Here is a 19,106-nt window from a genome sequence, read left to right on the forward strand (position 1 = left end):
GTTTGCTTCAAGTAGCAAAGATCTTGTGAATGAGATACCACCTCCAATTCATTTTGATCAAGGAAAAGATTTCGAACACTGAAATATTTAAGTTCAAATAACTAGAGCTGCACTGCAGTTATGTAAATTATAAATTATTTGACAAATTAATGTTGAACGTCACCCTTACAGTGATGTGTAAAATACTATATTAAACAATTATCAAATTAAAAGTTGTGTGAGTGTGTTTTGTTTAAATCTGTAGTCATCTTGGCATGTAAAAAAAAAAAAAAAGAAATGGTTTACTTCCTCTCGAATGGTCTGAAACATTTTGATGTCTTTGTAGATGAGCTGGATCATCATGTCATTTTGAGCATAAATAACATCTACTCAAGCTATGCACCTTCTCTGAGTTCTGCTGATCATGCTGATCTCTCCTCTCAATCCATCTGCAAAATAACCTGTAGGTAGTTACATTTACAGTTAAAGGGCCATGACACCCCCCACTTTCGGTTAAAGTCTACTTCAGAATTTTTTCAAAAGATGCATGATTAATGGGCGTGGAGCTCCACGAGCATCGGGCAGGAGTGGGCGTGGCCAGCAGGGGAGAAGGGGAGCGAACAACTGTTGATGACAGTTAGCTCACAAAATGAGACAAACCTTGAGGAGACACATGAGTTTATAGTTTACAAAGTTAAAATGCAAACAAATGAACAGTGATTTAATGCCCTGCTACATTTGTTATTCGTAATTTCATATAAACATAACCACAATTAATATCATTAAATTGTAATAAGTGTGTTCATGTAAACCCTATAAATGAGGACTTCTCCCTCAATCCCCGTATCCAGCAGACTCAGTGCAGCCGTTCTCCTGACCTGCCTATTTTAACCATTAGCCCTGCTGGTAATCTGGAGGATTTAGGACACAGCAGCACTGTGATGTGTCTGAATGTGAACGAACTCCTGATAAAAGACAGCGTCCGCCATTCTTCAATTCTCGTGCTGTTCTCCCGACAAAAATGCTAGCAGCACACACAGCTTTGCTGTATGATCGGCCCTGACAAGCTTGCGGGAGAAAACATGCAACAAACCTCGTGGATCATGGAAACAAACGCATATGAGCCTTCATGAACAGCTAAATACTGTGTGGTGTGGGTCCGTTACTCACAGCTCGGGCTTGACACTGGCAGGTCTGGCAGGTCTCATGAATAATTAAGCAGCCGGCTCTTCTCATAGGATAAGAAAACTCCGCTTTGAATAATAAAGAGAAACCGACGCGACATCATTGCACTTGCAGTTCTGCGCTACGTCGCCGATTTTGATCCCGCCCCAAAAATCATTTTAAACCAGGAAGCTGAAATTAGCTGACAAAAGCTCAAAAATATCCAGTTTACCCCACAATTAAAGCTGACAGGTGCTAACACTAGCCCCTTTCACACATACAGACCTTTCCGGAAAATTACCGGCAATTTTCCGGAAAGGTTGTATGTGTGAACGGGTCCTTTTTGAAAATACCGGTAAATTCGTTCTGGCTATTTTCCGGAAAGAGAAGTTGTAACACTACCGGCAATTTGCCGGAATGCTGCGCTGTGTGAACGCAGAAGGAATATTTCCGGAATAAGCGCGTGCACGTCTAGAACGTGCTGACGTAAGACTTCTGCTTTAGCCAATCACAACAGTCAGACGCATTTACGTCCGCGCGGTTTGTGAGAATAAAAGCCTTTGAATATTTTTCCAGACGCATTTAGCTGCTAGAAGTTAGTCAGATAACGTTTATATGTTATCCTTAATGCCAACTGTGCAAATAATCATCGATAAGATGCTTATGATAAGCCGTTGTTTGTTTACCTTCAAGCTTTGCATGTGCCCATGAAACAGCCTGTGAGCGGCAGCACACGCACATATTATGAACATCTCGACATGCGAAAGTGATCCTGTGAAAGTTGTTTACAATATTGATCATCAAAAGAGTTTGTAATTTAGTCAAATGTTTACAAATACAAGCGCAGCCGTTTAAAGCTCATTTGTAGTGAATGATGTCAGAATTTACCGGTATTTTGGAATGGATGTGTGAATGCTCTTTTCCGGAAAATTTCTGTAACGTCCTTGCCTGTGTGAACAGCGCTTTTTTGAACATACCGGTAAAGTCGTTCCGTAAATTTTCCGGATATTTTCCGGTATCACTGTGTGAAAGGGGCTATTGACTTAACTGATGCTCAACACACACACATCTGTTAATATATAAAAAAAAGTTCTCCAGGGTGTCCTGAACCTTTAAAGATGAATATAAAGGGCACAATTTACATAAACATAAAAATATCAGAATAATTTTATCAACAAGGTAAAATTTTATTTGGCGCATACTGAATATTTCAAATTCAAGCATAGCTACTTTACCAAAAGAATGCACAGTATGTCCAATTTTCACCTATGGTGAAAAATTTACTTTTCAAGCTGTTTAGACAGACATATGTGTAGATATAGTGTATAGACCATCATATTGGGGTAATATAAACACACCCAGTCCTTTTTTTTTTTTTCAATTTAACAACATAAAAACGGTGGACCAATTGGAGCGGTTTTCAGACTGACCGCAACTTGACGTAAGAGTGCGTTCCCCCTGTCCACCGAATTGATTGACAGCTGCACGTAATAACATGTCCCCATAGTCCTCGGTGTATATTCATATCAACAAGACCAGTCGTGCGCAAAGCAACTGGAAATAAAAGGTCTGCTCAGTTCGGTAGGATCATCAATCATCATCAAATGTGATCAAGAGTAAGTGTCACATGTTTAAAATGTTTTAAAACAGTGCACGTGTGTAATGAATTACAGCGATTTACTTCAGCTTTATTTCATCTGAACAATTATAAAGGAAGACGCTTCAATCCCGGTTTGTGGACGTTAAATCAGTATATCCATACAGCAGTGGAGCAGTGTATCCTGTCACATATGTGTGCAAAAAGAGTGCAAAGCTAAATGCGCGCTCTGTCTGCGTGTGTGTGTGTATGTGTGTGCGTGCGTGAACTTTGTAACGACATTGTGTGTGACTCATCGATGCAACTGCACAACAAATACTCATTGGTAAAGTTCTTAGTGTAGTATTTCTCACAAACGCTACATGAGATCTTCTTCCTTCAAGTCTGTCTGTTGACTGATGAAGCCGAGCGAGGAGATTAAGGCACGCAGAAAGGCACGTAGAAACGGTAGGCAGGGAGGACTAGCTTTAAAAGGCACAGTACGACAAAACGGCTCCCTAGTGCAAAAATGTATAAAACATAATCTTGTAAAAGGTATAATGAAAAATCAGATGGGTGTTTTAAACTGAAACTTTACAGACACATTCTGGAGACCCAAAATATTTAAATTAAATCTGAAAAAAGGGGTAACCTAGGTGCCCTATAAGCATTACCGTGACAATTCAATTTAATCTTATTAAAAATATATACAGCGTTATATAGGCCTATTCGATTTATATATAATTTCATTATGATTTAATGATCATTTACTATTATTAGCCACAATTATATTACTAAACGTTTTTTTTTACGCTTCTCTACCACATTTGTCCATTTCTAATTGGTTATGAATAGCATTTTAATTATGCAAGTAATCCTCATTAGCTTAAGATATTTCAACGATGCACGGCAAATACACATGCTTGTAAGAAAGTCACCAAGAGGACACAAAAAGATTATATATTTTTTCCTATGTTGCTGTTTGTCATAAGACAAGGTTTGGTGACAATAATCTGTAAACCAATAGTGTTCAGCTGTGCGCCCAAAAAGTGGCACAGAATGGTTAGCTTTTAGGTACCTTTGACAGTGGAAAAGGACATAAATGCATACCATTCCGAACCGCTCAGTGGAAATGAGCTATTAAAATGTTGACAATGCACGGGGCAGAAGAATGCAATGCCAGCTCAGTCATCGGCAATGGACGATGTCACAGTCTGACCCAACCATAATATTGAATATCGGAAAAAAGTTTACAATTTCGAGTGTCAAGACATCAAAATTTAATATGTACATAAACCAAATTGTACAACCTAGAATACCTGAAATGTTAACACGGCATTCTTAAACTAATCATGTCATTCAGAAAACCGCAACCTAGTTATTCTCTTCTAATATTTAATTTACTATGTCTTTTAGGAAATCAAAAGCTATTTTTTCTTTTCATTAAGCTGATATGTCCCCTCTTTGGGTAATGTACTATAAACCACAATTAGATAGAGGGCTCTGATGATTTTTTTATGACATGTCTATTTGTTCATAATTACTGAACACAGCCTATAAACTGGTGCTCACAAAATATATATTAAAAAGATAGGCTTTTCCCTAACCCCTCTAGCACATGTAATCTGATTTTTGAAGTTGTGTAACTCTTTGAACGTCATTGATTTAATGTTCGAATCAAAGAATCAAATGGACTGTTGCTCTAGAATTCAGTAAGACGCTCAAGCTCAGTTCCCACAGGAGACGCTCAGATAAATCACAGTCTTTAGGGGGTCAATGCAGTCCATTAAGCAGAAGCAAAGAAGCTGGTGCTGTGTCAATATGTGCCACTGAAGAAACGCCTCACCTCTCACATAAAGGCGGTTTTGTTTAGGAACAGTCCAGTCCCCTGGCTAATCAGACAAATGCAGCCACTGAAAAAAGGAGGAGGAGACAAAGAGCGACTGAAAATGAGACAAACGAGAACACAAGAATAAGAGTATGACAAAAGAGGTTCCCAACTACAGCGAGAGGAGGGAATATATCACTGACCGCGCTAACAAAGGAACTTTTCCCAAGATCGAGCTGTCTTTTCCATCAGAGGTCACCCGAGCTGTGCAGAAGGAAGGAAGGAAGGGCCACTTCCAGCAACCTTTATTAACTTCATAAATAATGAACTCTGTGAGTCCTGAAGAGGAACTCTGGAACTCTGCCCCACAGCAATAAAACAGCAGGACGCTGCTTTCTGAATGCCTGTCAGAGGGGAAGAGCGTAACGAAGCAAAGACAAGGTATTCCAGTGTGCAGCCACACACGTACATCCTAGCTCACTGAAAACATTAGCCCTGAACCTGTGGATTACCCCTAATACCCAGAAGCAGCACTTCTTCGTCTAGCCTTGAGGAAAATATTGAGGTGGAGAAGCAGTAAAGTAAAAGGTACAGCACAAGGTCCTCATGTCTCACACACTTGACCCAGAACCCTATGAATTCAGATCTTTTTTTTTCTTTTATTCTTTCCAGTTTGTAGTTCAGTAAAATTAACATATTACTGTATTGTTTAATAAAGTAAATAATCAAACACTAAAATTACTACAAATTTAACTGAAATTAAACAATTTCAACTCAATAAAAACTTCGGTCTAGTTTTTTTTATATAGAAAAAATTATAATTTATATAATTTATATATTCATTATAAAAATCCACATTTCTGTCAAATTTTGCATTATGATATAAATATTGCTTTATTAATGGATTTCATTCATGTTTTGAGGGCCTAAATCACAGGGTCCTACAGAACCATCTTACCATCTAAGGCTGGAGGCGGAGGTATATGCCAGCATGCAGAGTGGACTAATCCAGCTTTATGCATGTTTACATGGTTGTAGATCTATGGATTTAGTCCCTGGATGGATAAAGGTCAAGGGTTGCTTGGGTGATCATGGTCATTATGCATGCCAGGACACACAAGCACAATTCTGTTGAAAAAGATCCTCAAGATCTCCTATTCACAGACTGAGAAAATCTACAGGGAGTTCACTGTGTGGCTTTTCTAAAAATGCACTGTGTGCAAACTGTGGCAGTGACTAACAGTTAAGTCACAGAAGTGTAAGTTAAGGCAAGAGTATATGTAGAAAGTTAAAAATGTAGTGTGGAAAGGCAGGAAGCGCTGCGGTACAGCGCCTGCAGTCCTAAAGCAGTGCCTAGGCACAGGCTTACTTATTTCTCTTTAATCCCTGGTGGTTGGCTAAAGCTAAGATTAGCCCACATATACAACAGATGGGTCACACCACGGCGAATTAGGACGGTCCCAACCACAACCTCGACTTTTAATGAAACACCAAGGGACCCCTGGCCCAGTACCCAGCTTTGTGCAGCAGATCAAAGAAGCATCCTTTTGTTATCATGGGTGGAATGCCACACAGTTTGCCACAAAGGTTACAAAAACAAATGAACACTTTCAGCTAGAACTCTTAAATAAATCAAAGCAGCAACTGCTCCAATCAGACACTTAAACTGAAGACTGCAGTAGATTAATCTCGAGAGATGAGCTCCTAAATTGTTCTTCTGAAGAAAAGCATCTGTCAGAGACTGCAATTGACTGAGGTCTGGTGTTTCCACACACTATTTTCATTATTAAAGCTGCATATGAGTGCATTATCACAGTCATACACTAAATAGACAAAGCAGATGCACTGTAGAAACAGGTCCCAAAATGCCCATCTAAACCCGGTAGCTTTCATAATCATAACACCTACTAAAGAAAGGGCATTACTCACAAAACACAATAGCCACGTTTCCACTATCGCGCCTAAAGCAAGCGAGCCAGGGCGAGCCAAGGCCAGTGGCGTTTCCACTGTCACTTCCAGGGCCTAATCGGGCCAAAGCGGGGCTTTCTTGGGGCCAGCGGCCGGCCTTTTTCGGCCCGCCGAATACCTTGGGCCAAGGAGGGCCAGCTGGGGCTTCGGGCGGAGTGAAAGCAGAGGCGGGCAGTTTTTCTGATCGCCCATGAGTACATGCGCCAAACAAACAAATAAATAAGGGAAAGAAAACATCTGGCCTTATAGTCTGGGGTCTTTTTGCGTATGATCACCTTTATGTTTCCCTTTTAAATGTAAGGCTGCTGCATAAAATAATAAAGTAGTTTTAATTTATAGTGTGGTTCTTTGCTGCGTCCTCCTTTATGTTTCAATAACGCATAATAATCATTACACCATATTAAAAACACAGCAGACAATAAAGGTTTTCGAGAGTTTTTGTCAAGTTTAAAAGGTGTGTTTGTGCGCGTTTAAATGCCTGTATGTATGTGTGTGAGACCGGGCAAGAGCGCTTGCGGCATCAACAGAGTTGTGAAGGGAGCGGCCAGATATTGAGATAATACACAATATAAATACAACAGAAAGACATAAAACTTACGTGCCCACTTTCGTAGACTTTAAACAATATAGTGTCATATCTTGATAAAATAGCCTAAGCTATATTGAAATATCATTTAAAGAATTACAAATATCGGATATATATAAAATCGCATTAAATAAGTAAACCAATATAAAATAAAAAAAATCTAGCTATAACAATGTAGGTAGCCTATATATAATACATAAATCAAACCGTTTTAAAGGCACATAAAGCCTAACTTTCATTTTACAAAGACCTGTCTGAAAAAAAAAAAAGATTTTAGATATTTTCTAAAAACAATAAACACCGGAGAAGGTTTGAAATATTATTTATAAAGTATTTGGATACGATGATATTAATCAAATCGCGCAAACAGAGCATTATTTGGGTGAGTGAAAGCAGAATCAAGCCTACCTTTTTTACTGTCACCCAGTCCTGCGCAGCGCAAACGCATTGGGGGAAAGCCCAAACACAAAATGTGTTCTATATCCTCAAACAAGTGTTTATGTTTTTATATGATGTGGTTAAATTTATAAATGAAACTTTAAATGAAGAGCTTTAGTCAATAGCTGCTGAACGCAACAAATATGTTTATATTTTATTAGGCTACTCGCTCTTGTGCTGAAACACTTAACACGACGTCTATCAAAACAAGGATGTTATAAAATACAAGCCATATCGAGTTATAAAGGAGAATTTCTGTGGCTTTAGATTATGGATGTGTGCGCTCACTGTGATGGGTCCGTTAGTGGCAAGAGCACTCGATGCACAATGCAAACAGTCGGTCGGCGAGTAAACAAATGTAATGAATGGAAATACACAGGTCTGTGCGTATAGACATTTTATGTACTGCTGTACAGTAACTGTTGTTTGTTTGTTTTGGTTGTCTTCATTTTAATGGTTTCGTTTCGTGATGATTCTATGGTGTGCTTTATATGCCACATTCCTGCTGAAGTGGGCGGGTTGTGTGACGTTTGATTCGGGGACAATCTGTGGGCGGTGTTTGCGTGACGCGCTGTGAGCTACTAGCCCGACAGTGGAAACGCGACATGATTTCGGCCTCATTTCTCAACCTCCCGGGCTATTGGCCCGGCCCGGCCCGATTAAAGCCCTGGCTCGCACTGGCCCGATAGTGGAAATGCGGCTATTGTTGTATGTTATAGGTCTCAACCTCGATTTCTGGTGGGCAGCAGCTCTCCATGGTTTTGCTCCAACCAGAATCAAACAAAGCTGATCCAACTAATCAAGGTGTTCAAGACTACTAGACACTAATAAGCAGGTGTGAGTTGGAGGTGGTTGGAGCTAAACTGTGCAGAGCTGCGACCCTCCAGGAATTGAGTTTGAGACCATTATTGTATAGGCTTATTCAGAGATGGATGTTGAGAATGAAGCGTGTATGACAAAATTTAAAAAGTGATATAGCACTGCAAATCTACTGCAATCCACTATTGGGGAAAATTAAGGTTTTTAAAACATTTAAATCATATAATACAACATTATCATATGTGTTATGTATAAACATATTAAAGTTACTGGAGTAAATGTGTCATCACAGTACAAAACAAGCAAATAGATTGATGTCGACAGCAATAGCCTAGTGCAGGGGGGGCCAACCCTGTTCCTGGAGAGCCACCTTCCTGTAGATTTTAGTTGCAACCCATATCAAACACACCTGCCTGTAATTATCACGTGGTGTTCAGATTATAATTAATTGGTTCAGGTGTGTTTGATATGGGTAGCAACTGAAATCTGCAGGAAGGTGGCTCTCCAGGAACAGGGTTGGCCACCCCTGGCCTACTGGATGAGTGCGCTGACATATACCACCATGGAGCTCACAGTGACCCAAGTTTGATTCCCAGCTCGAAAACCTATGCCAATCCTTCCCCTCTCTCTGTTCCCAATGCTGTCATCCACTATTCTATCCCAATAACAGGTGAAAAACTCCTAAAAAATAATTGTAAAAAAATACATTGATTATAATATTTGCTAAATGAAAGCACAGGCTATATGTGTAGCAACTATCAAATGGAGAATCCTCTTAAAGGCTGCGTGCATACGCTAACATACGAAAAAGAGCTTAAGGCCGTATGTTGGTCATCAGGTCACACTGCTTTCTAGATATCAGTATCGAGTCAGACATCATGAAGAAGCTTATCTCCAGAATTATAGACGAGAGGAGGGTAAAAAAGAAACATCTCTCAGGGAAAGAATCCAGATGTGAACTAACCTGCTGTTGGCATCTGAGACCTCATTCAGACTGATAACTACAGTATCAAACACTGGGTGCCCTCTGACATAAATAAATGTGCCTATGCACACATTTGCAAACAAACACATACAAATTATATTGATCTTCAAGTTTATTTCAGAAGGAACCTAAGAAATTTTTACCGATTTATCAGAGCCTCTGTCAAACAATTCGCCTCATGTAAGACATCATTTAAGCATGTTTATTGCTTGCTTTATTTTTACGTGTGAGAGGCAAATTCTTAAGACAATACTAAAAACATTCGTAATTGCACCTTTAAATGCTTTGATTGAATTAGAAAACACAATCTAACTGTGCTTGCATTATAGTGAAGTCGCAAATTGTAGGCAACACTAAAGTTTGATTTTTGCTACTTTTTCAGTTACAACTTATAATTCATTCAATAACGAGAATTCAACTGAACAGTCACAAGAACAGTGGAAAAGCTCATGTTCACAGTCCTTCAAAATGAAAAGGAAGCCCTCAACGAAGGCCCAATTATCACTCTGACAAGATTCATGAAAAATAGACCACATGCATTCAAATATTTAACACCCATTACACCTACTGCACCAACCTGAGCTCCAAATGAGCAGCAGTATCCACACCATAAGGTAAGTTCTAGTTAGCTACATTAATTACAGCTGCACCACCACCTTTGTTGGTGACAGGCAGATGTCAGTTCCTTTGAGTTTTGCTGTGTTCTCACCACTCTAATGTCCTCTGACAGGTGCCTGACAGCCTGTGCGAAGGCATCGTGACAACATCAGCTTGAGGGCTTGAGGAAAGGTCTCCACCACTCTGAACCTGTAGATCATACACAAACAACCAACCTCCCATCTCTTATTCATATTCATAATGGACACAAATCAGCTCTAGTCTCAAATAGCATCCCTAAAAAAATAAAATCAAATGCCCATGTGGAATATCTAGATTAAAAATAATGTCTTAACACTGACTCATATTAAAGTAAATTCCTACAAAATTCCATGATCGATGAGCTTAAGCAGAGGGGCACAAAGCAATATATAGGCTACACTTCATAAAGGTTATTTTTCTTGGAAAAATTTGCTTCAGCATATTTTATAATGCAGCATATGCTTCAGCACCAACACAGAGAGAGAATTGAGTTTATTGCCATATCCGCTTCTCTGGCTGTCATGGCAAAAAAACAGATCATTTTACCATATTTTATATATACCACTTTTCTAAAGTTATAAAAGTATTCTAACAAAGCCATCAACAGCAATAAATAACACAAGATAAAATATATAAATAATAATACTAAGATGAACTGTTTTAGATTTTTAAGATTTACTTTTTTAGCACCAAAACAAACTGGTTTGTTAAATTAAATATTAACATAAATAGAATGTAAGTGAAATTTTATTAATAAACTTTTTATTGTTAATGACAAGATCATCCATTAAATCAAGTATTTTGACCACAATGAGGTAGAACAGCACTGAACATGTTCCTAGATTAAGAGCGACTGAGAATGAGAGAACTGAGATGTTCACCCGAGATGTCTGGCTTTTGTTGATTTTGAAAATGACAGCATATTTGTGCCAGTCTGTCAAGATTGCTTAAAAAACCTTAATATTTTAGAGAAAATAGATAAAGTTTGCATAACCAATGATTAATCTTATCCATCTGCAACCCACCCGTACTTATATCTCAATATCAAGCAGCCGATTTTGATCGCCTGATCTGCAAATTAATGGCAGTACATGTGGATCTAACCGAGACACCCCTCATTACAGGGTTTCATGCGTCTCCCAATATGCAATGTCAAGAGAATGATTCCATGAGGAAACTCCACACACCTAATAATGCATTGTTTAAAGTCATGGATGTCTGTCTCACAGTCCAAAGTATAGCTTAAAATGTTAGAACTATAAAATTAAATGCTTAATCAGTCATCGACAAGGCCTATCGATTAAAGGCTTATCGACAATTCATCTATTATCGAGTAATCATTAACATCCCTAATGATAACAATCACACAAGTAAATAGGCCACAGATTAGGATGCAAATCCCCTATGAAAACAATGCACCCAGTAAAGAGAATTCTAGAATTTAACAGAACTTCATGTTCTTACCATGAAGTTTGTTTTATCTGTGCAATTTTTTAATACAACATTAAACACATTAAAAAAAAAAAAAAAAAAAAATATATATATATATATATATATATATATATATATATATATATATATATATATATATATATATATATATATTAATATCACCCAGCAAATATTTAGATTTCAATATGGGTACACTAGACTACAGAGAATGCTTTACATTTTCAATATTGTAAACTATAAAGTTTAGAATATATGTTTAAGATTAGGATATTTAGAGAAATTACAATACTGAAAACTACAGAACTCTGACACACACATCACACTGACAATGTAATGCATTGTGATAGAAAACATACTCTTCCCTGTGTGTGTTTGTATATGTATGTAAAGAACCGTAAAGAAACTGCTCAAATATCTTAGACTTGTCATGCATCTATATATTGCTGCTCTTTTTGTAAAGTCATTGTGGACAAAAGTGTCAGGCAAATTAGTACATGCACTGTAAATGCGAATAGTATTCCTTACTATCAAAATTCTAGTGTGTTTACTTAATTTTAATCTAATTGTTGAGTTTACTAGAAATGCATTAGTGTTGCTGACATAGTAAGGTATAAAGTTCCCATAACTAATGTAATTTGAGTAAAATTGCTTATAAGGGCTAAGCCATGCTGTTACGCATGCGTACTGGGTGGTGATTTCCCATCCCCCATCCCGAGTCACAACCAACCGCCACCCAGCACCGCCATTGAAGGACAGGATTTCATATTGAGAAGATGTACTGCTGTAAATCAAGGTAAACTTTTCGTTTTAATTACTACTTTGATTTTATTTGTATAGTATCAGTAATCTGTTTATTTCCTGCACTTTGTGAAATTGTTTGCTGTTTTGTGAACTAATTAATAGCCCATGATGTTGTGACTAAACGTTTTGACCACTGCACGTTATTTGCAATACTGTCTACTTTACTAGATAAGCTATTTTTAGCTGCTTAGTCCTTTTTAATAACTATTAATAATTTGTAAAGTTAGTAGTAATTTGTAAAGTGGGCGTTATGCTCTAAAAGAGCGGGCCGCGCCATTTTAAATGATGCACTGAGAGAGCAAGAGCGCGCGCAATGATCCGTTCAAATAGATGTAAAGTTAGGTCTACATTTTTAAAAAAGAAAACGAAACCTATTTATCCGCATTACAAATACAGTAACGTTAGTTATCGCTGAACTTTAGTGGTGCTTGTTGTGACGAAAATATGCGTGTTTTTTTTTTTAAGATTTACTTTTATGAGACTTTTATGATACTTTTATGGGTCAGGAGATCAGCTGTGATTCGGTCCGGCGTCAGCGAGCGGCTCATGACCAGACCAGTCGTTTTTTTCTCCATGATCGCCGGGGCAGCAGCAGTTTTAACCCGCCGAGGCTTTTAGAACATTATAAAGCAGTTTCAGCTCAAAATGGACCCGTGAGTGTCGTAGGTAATTTAGGATTTCGATGCGATTACGATTCGTGTCACTGTATGAGGCAGATACATATTTACACATGATGCTAAAGTGTGCTTATGCTAACAATCCCTATGGAACTTAAAGTTAAACTTATGAAAATGCGAGAGATATTTAATTAACTCATTTATTTGTTTTATATGCTATTTGTCTTTTCTTTATGCCGTTTTGAAGGTTTATTCCAGTGTTGCCGTTACGTTATTGAGTGTTTTGTATTGCTGTAATGACAAATAAATCGGACCAGACGCGACTGAATATGTGTGATGGATAACGTTAATGATGAAGTGGTATAACTCGTACAACCAAGCACAGAAACATCCCTTTGTTTGCTCAATATCACACAAAGGCATCAACAAGCCTTTGTTATAAGCAAACTTTCTGTAAAGAAACAGGCTTTGCCAAACCTGTTAGTTTGCATTTTTAAAGAAGGTTTCACAAATTTTTAACAATTTAGGGCAAATAAATTTGAACAATTACAAGGTTGTTTAAAATGTAGCACACCATTAGAGTATTGTGAGTGGCATATTTGGTTTGTAATATCATTATACCCTTTATTTATTTTTTATTTCAGACTACCAGTTTGTGAGCTGATATGCAGTGGAAATGTAAGTTTTGCACTTACACATCAAAGAAAACTTTTTGAACAATACCGCACAAGCCATAGAACATATTCATGAATTGTTCTATTAACGTTACCTTGTCTCCATACTGAGTGTCAGGGTAATTTTAAATCGTTTAATGCATTAAAAGTACATTTAACAAAATTCTCAGCAAAGAACTGCATGATCAAGAATAGTCCGAATATTTTGTCCATTTGAATAATCATCTGAGGACTAGTTAGAAATAGGGTTGTTGTGTTGTGATACCATTAATTGATGTTACAATACTATACCAGCTGAAGTATGGTGATACCAAGTAGTATTGCAATACTGTAATTCATAACTTAAATCCATGAAATAAAGAAAAATGTCAGAAATAATATATTGTATATGTTATTATAGGCCTACTTGAATTTAAATAATTCCCTTATTGTTGAAAAAAGTATTTGCACATCTCTTCACCTAAAATGTATTCATTCCAGCAAAAAAAAATACATTAAAATAAAGATACATAAAGAAAAGAGCATTTTTCCAACAAACCTAGGCTATATGAAGTGGTCAAAAATTGTTTCCTGTTGCTATTTTGGGTTTTTCATCTATCATACTTTTTTCACACTTATTATCGGATAAGAATCCAAAGTAATTCAAAATTTCACTTTGAGTCATTCTTTTTAATAGATTTTCACGGTTGTTGTAGCTATTATATCATATTGACAGGAACAGAAATAAACGAATTCCGATTCAAAATGTACCATCACAAAATATGCAATAGGCTACTATAAAAGGCGCAAATTCTACAGTTTTACAACCTTAGAAGGCTCCATAGACTATTAAAATACAATGATCTATTGTTGCTGAATCGTGTAAGTATTTTAGTGACTTTTTCACATGCAGCATTATGTATTGTAGGCAGACTGTTAATGACAATACTACCGTTTACAAACTACAGTGGCACCGCCAGTATCTTGGAGCCATAGTATCACGATACTACCATAGTACCGGTAAACCGTGCAACCCTAGTCAGAAAGTTCAGTGTCCTTTTAAAGACATCAATTGAGACAAATATTTATTCCACTTTTAATGCTCATAAAAGTAAGGCACACCAGCAACAATGCCATGATTATATTTAATCGGGGGTTGTGTTTATTACTGTTTGGTGACAAGTATAGCTCATGCTTTTGATGACAGGCGCCGGGAGTATTTGGCAGCTTTTATTATTCAAGAACATTTAACTATGTCATGTTAAAGTGTAACATCTGTTGCTAAATGGCATTGCATTGTATCATTGCATGTGTTTCTGATTTCTGTTTTTTGTTTTAGAATTTCGCTTAGCCATGTCAATAACACTTTACGTTTTTGTGCACAACAGTGACATCCAGAAGGAAGTCATAGAGGAAACACCAGCTGATGCAAGTGCTGCAGAAGGTTTGTTTTCTTTTCAAAACTTTGTGTGATTTTGTGAATTTGTGTTTTTGAATGTTATTAATGACTAATAATGTTTTGATTGGATCTTTGCAGAATTCAATCGAATATCAGGAAGAAATGTGAGATCCAAGTTCTACGCTGCATTGGACACACACTGCTCGTTTGATTGAAATTAAAAAAAAAAAAAACAGGAGAAAATTGCAGAAGAAAACTAGAAGAAATTTTCAACATGTTAATTCAAAGGTATTTTTGTGACATCATCTTTGAATCATAATTTGCATTTGATTGCAATAAATTGCATTTGATGTTTTCATTGGGCTATAATGCATGTCTACCTGTCTTAACTTTTTCAAGGTCATCTGGCAGCAGTTCTCCGGGGTCTTTCAGTCCTTTAGAGGGATGAGTCTAAAGAAATTTTCAGGATGTGTTTTGTAAGTAGTATTATTGTTTCTGCTTTCTTAGACTGGAAATGAAGCAGTCATTCCAGTTTACTTCACTTATTAATAAAAATTTTCAATTTTATAAAAATAAAACAAATGCATTTAATGTAAGTATTTGAAAGTAAGAGGGATGTTATATTATGGCCTTTGGAGCAAGAGCATTGCTATGTTGCAAATACAGCAGCTTGTGCCGTCACAGGGTCAGTTAGCTTCATAGGCCAGTGAAGTAATGAATGCATTTCTTTAATTTTTAAACACACTTGTTTTGAAAAGAAGGAAGATTAGCTTGAAAAAAAAATCTCAATAAGTGTAATACCTATGTAATATGTTGAGAGAAATATAATTTCAGTTGAAAGAACCTGCTGGATTAAGATGTAAAAAGATAGTGTTAAAAGCCACAAAGTCAAAGATGCTCCGTATTATAACCAACCCTGTGAAGTCACCTGCTGTGGGATTGTAGATGGCTGCACCCTTGTTCTAAAAGCCATACTAAAACATCAATTTTCTTATTAAAAAATAGTTATTAATACATTTTTTAAAAGTGTGCTAAATAATGCAAACTTGACTCACTGCTTTAATCTAGCAAAACCAAATGCATTCATGAATCGGTTCCCAATTTATTAAGTTTTCCCTACAAAATATTTATATTGATTATGTAGCACCAATTGGTCTCTCACACATTTGCATTTAATTTCTTGAAAATGTTTTAAAAGTACTTTTACTGCAGTTTGTTTTATTACATTACAGTGTTTCTTTAATTAAAAAAAAATATTGTTCCTTTAGAATAGTATCATGTTCAAGATACTGGAATTTAGTACCAATCTCTGCTGCAATTTTAAGCAGCAAATTTCCTGCTAACATTTTAAGCACTTTTGAGCACATTTTTAAACAGCACTGTTTTGCCATTCTGTTCACATGCCTAACAGAAATGACACTCAACAATGCTCAAATGTTAGCAGGAATTGGATGTTTTTAAAATTACTATATGGATTGGTAATAAATTCCACTATCATGACAAGCCTAGTAGAGGCAGTACAGGCAAATCCATCGTGTTGGTCTACATTGAAGAAGGAGCACCATAGCAAGGCCTTCTTATAAGAAGCATTTGAATGTAAAATGTACTATAAACACAAATAGTCATGCTAATAAGCAACAAGTTAATAGGGTAATTGGTTCCTACTAAAGTGTTACTAAATTAAGCACAAGGAATTGTATTTTTTTCACCTCTGCTTTTGGTCTCCTGGCCACTACAGGCTTTATTAGTGCCATTTAGAATATCAAACTTTACTTATTTTTCTTTCTCTATTCATAGGATGTAATTGTAGAGTCGGACTTCAGTGCAGAAGATGTTGGCCTGCTGACTGTCGTGTGTGAAGATGTCTAAAGAACCTCATTATGGATGCAATGTGGGCCTTTATACTGGAAGGAAAAGTGGTTATGGACTTTGCCACATGCAGTATGTCTCTTTTTTTGCTTTGATTTACACACTGAATTCGGACTACCCAAAGACTTTGAGCAATGCATTTGAATTTGTTCAACGTGTGTTGCTTTTGCTGGGAGGGAAGCGTAATGTGTTTTATTCGGCGGGTGCCTATATACTGCTGTGCTTTATGTTTAAAGGTTCAGGTATAATGGCATGTTTAATTACAAAGTGTTGCTTTTTAACATGTTGCTGTTTGCAGTGTTACATTTAGGACTGCAGCATTTTGGTGTTTAAAACACTTTTTTTTTTTTTTAACCAAAAAAGTGTATTGTGATTTATAGGGTTGTCAAAAGTATTGAGTTTGGTACCAATCGGTACTGAAATAAAAAAAAAAAAAAGTCCATCCATTTCCCACTAACATTGCAAGAACTGATTGGCCATTGTGTTCACATGCTCAGTAGATATGACTGATTGGCTTTGAAGGTCATTATTTTTACCACACTTCACCACTGTTCACCAGGTGCAAAGATACAAAGACACTGGATAACTTCAAAGCACTGTCGATCAGTCGATTCATCACCAGATAGCTTATATGTTAGCTTCTAAACAAATCAGCTATCGACATGGCTTTGAAACACTTCAGTGTCTGTGTAACTTTGTTTGGACTCAGTGAAAAATGGTAAACCTATGACAGTCACAGCCAATCACAGTCATTTCTGTTGAGCATGTGAACACAGTGGCCAATCAATGGTGTTTAAGAACGAGCTCAGTAGCACTCAAATGCTGGTGGAAAATGGATATTTTTAATATTTCAGTATTGATTGATACCAAACTCAATACTTTTGACCACACTAATGTGATATTTTCTGTAGGAAAATCTAAACTACACAGTCTAACAAATTAGCTTTAAAGCTTAATATCTGTTCCTCTGTGAGTGTCTATGCTGCCATGTTTAAGGTGCTGGTGCAATGGCATGTTTAATTACACTAATTCAAGTATCTTTTTTCCAAGTGTCAAGTATTTAAAGTTTTTTTGATAGATTTTCAAACTTTTTCGAAAACTTGTGTTTTAGGGTTGAACATGTTTATTATATTTTTTGTCTGTATTGCTGTTTACAGTATATTACAGCACTTTACAACAGGTTTTTACAAAACTGTATTGTGTACAAGTGTATTGTGATACTAAAATATCACAAGTGTATTGTGAAATTCTGCTAATTTTGTCAAATAAAATGTTTACATTTAAGACCTGTATAATGTCATTACTTGTAGGTTGAACTACATATTTTATGTTCAGTTTAATTGAAGAAAATGTGGAAACCGATTGCACGTAGTTTCTTTAGTTGACATTACTTAAAATGGTTGATTAAAACAATGTTGAGACTACTAGCATTCAAGATGTTAACTGAACATGGTAGAACAGTATTAGTTAAATAGAGTTATTAAAGTAATCTTACTATAAAACCCTAAGTAAGATTAATAAATAATGACAAGTATGTTAACTAGAATTTTCTATTAAACTTACTTAATTTTTAACAGTTAGTTTACTTTATAAGTTTTAGTTTTCTTACTTCAAGGCAATAATTAAACTTAACTTAAGATTTCCTTGTAAGTTTATATTGCAAAAATAAGGCAATCGGTTTCCAAACTTTTTTTAAGTAAACTGAACATGTTAGAATTTACAGTGTGTAATTGTAAATTGCATAAAAAGCCCCCACATACACTAATATTTTAGTATGCTGTGAATGTGACCTGAATTTGTTTTTGAAGTACAGGTCATCTCCACAGGCCACCCAGAGCGCCACATGTGACCCATCTGATCAAGGCAAGGTAGCATTTCCCATTGTTTTCAGACAATCCCATTTAAAAGTCAACGGGACACAGCAGGCCATGGGTAATAATACAGTTCCCTTCACAAAGTCAGGTAAGGACGAGAGAGGTTAAATTTCCACCGATAAGCAGAATCCACATTGTGCATTTCAGACAGTGATGCGACACTAGCATCATCGCTAACATGTGCACACACACAAAGGGCCCAGTGGGAGACAGGGGACGTTGAGCCTGTTGTGTTTAGCAATGCAAATGAAATGGTGAAGATTCTGTAGCGTTTGAGTAAACAAAACATCAGTCGTTCAAACAGCAGCCCCAGTGAGCTTCAAACTGTCATCACTCTAAACAACCTAAACACAGACATCGGCGGCTGTTTGACTCTCAGGAAGAACAGAGAACTGTTTGTCTTCATGAATAAACAAGTCAAGGATATACCCTTCAAGTAAAGCGATGGCACATAACCAC

At 36.7% G+C, this 19,106-nt stretch overlaps 1 protein-coding gene and 3 long non-coding RNA genes across 54 annotated transcripts in view; 2 read left to right on the plus strand and 2 right to left on the minus strand.

Moving 5' to 3' along the window:
• Nucleotides 1-19,106, minus strand: part of caska (calcium/calmodulin-dependent serine protein kinase a) — a 243,950-nt gene that overhangs the window by 188,629 nt on the left and 36,215 nt on the right. The gene's annotated exons all lie outside the window — the stretch shown is intronic.
• On the minus strand, nt 2,310-5,044 carry LOC147835339 (uncharacterized). The gene is made up of 2 exons (XR_015499672.1): nt 4,751-5,044; nt 2,310-4,632 (listed from the first exon to the last, which is right to left on the minus strand). It is a non-coding gene; the product is annotated as an uncharacterized LOC147835339 (long non-coding RNA).
• On the plus strand, nt 4,680-11,518 carry LOC141376160 (uncharacterized). Its single transcript, XR_015499673.1, has 3 exons — nt 4,680-5,135; nt 9,726-9,957; nt 10,074-11,518. It is a non-coding gene; the product is annotated as an uncharacterized LOC141376160 (long non-coding RNA).
• Nucleotides 12,179-18,057, plus strand: LOC137496483 (uncharacterized). Of its 2 annotated transcripts, none has more exons than XR_015499663.1 (6): nt 12,179-12,227; nt 13,497-13,530; nt 14,894-14,949; nt 15,043-15,192; nt 15,304-15,380; nt 16,702-18,057. It is a non-coding gene; the product is annotated as an uncharacterized LOC137496483 (long non-coding RNA). The 2 variants fall into 2 exon arrangements; XR_015499664.2 differs by lacking the exon at nt 12,179-12,227 and adding an exon at nt 12,739-12,888.

This window comes from Danio rerio, chromosome 9 (assembly GCF_052040795.2).
Source record: "Danio rerio strain M-AB ecotype USA chromosome 9, GRCz13ab, whole genome shotgun sequence".
NCBI lineage: Eukaryota > Metazoa > Chordata > Actinopteri > Cypriniformes > Danionidae > Danio > Danio rerio.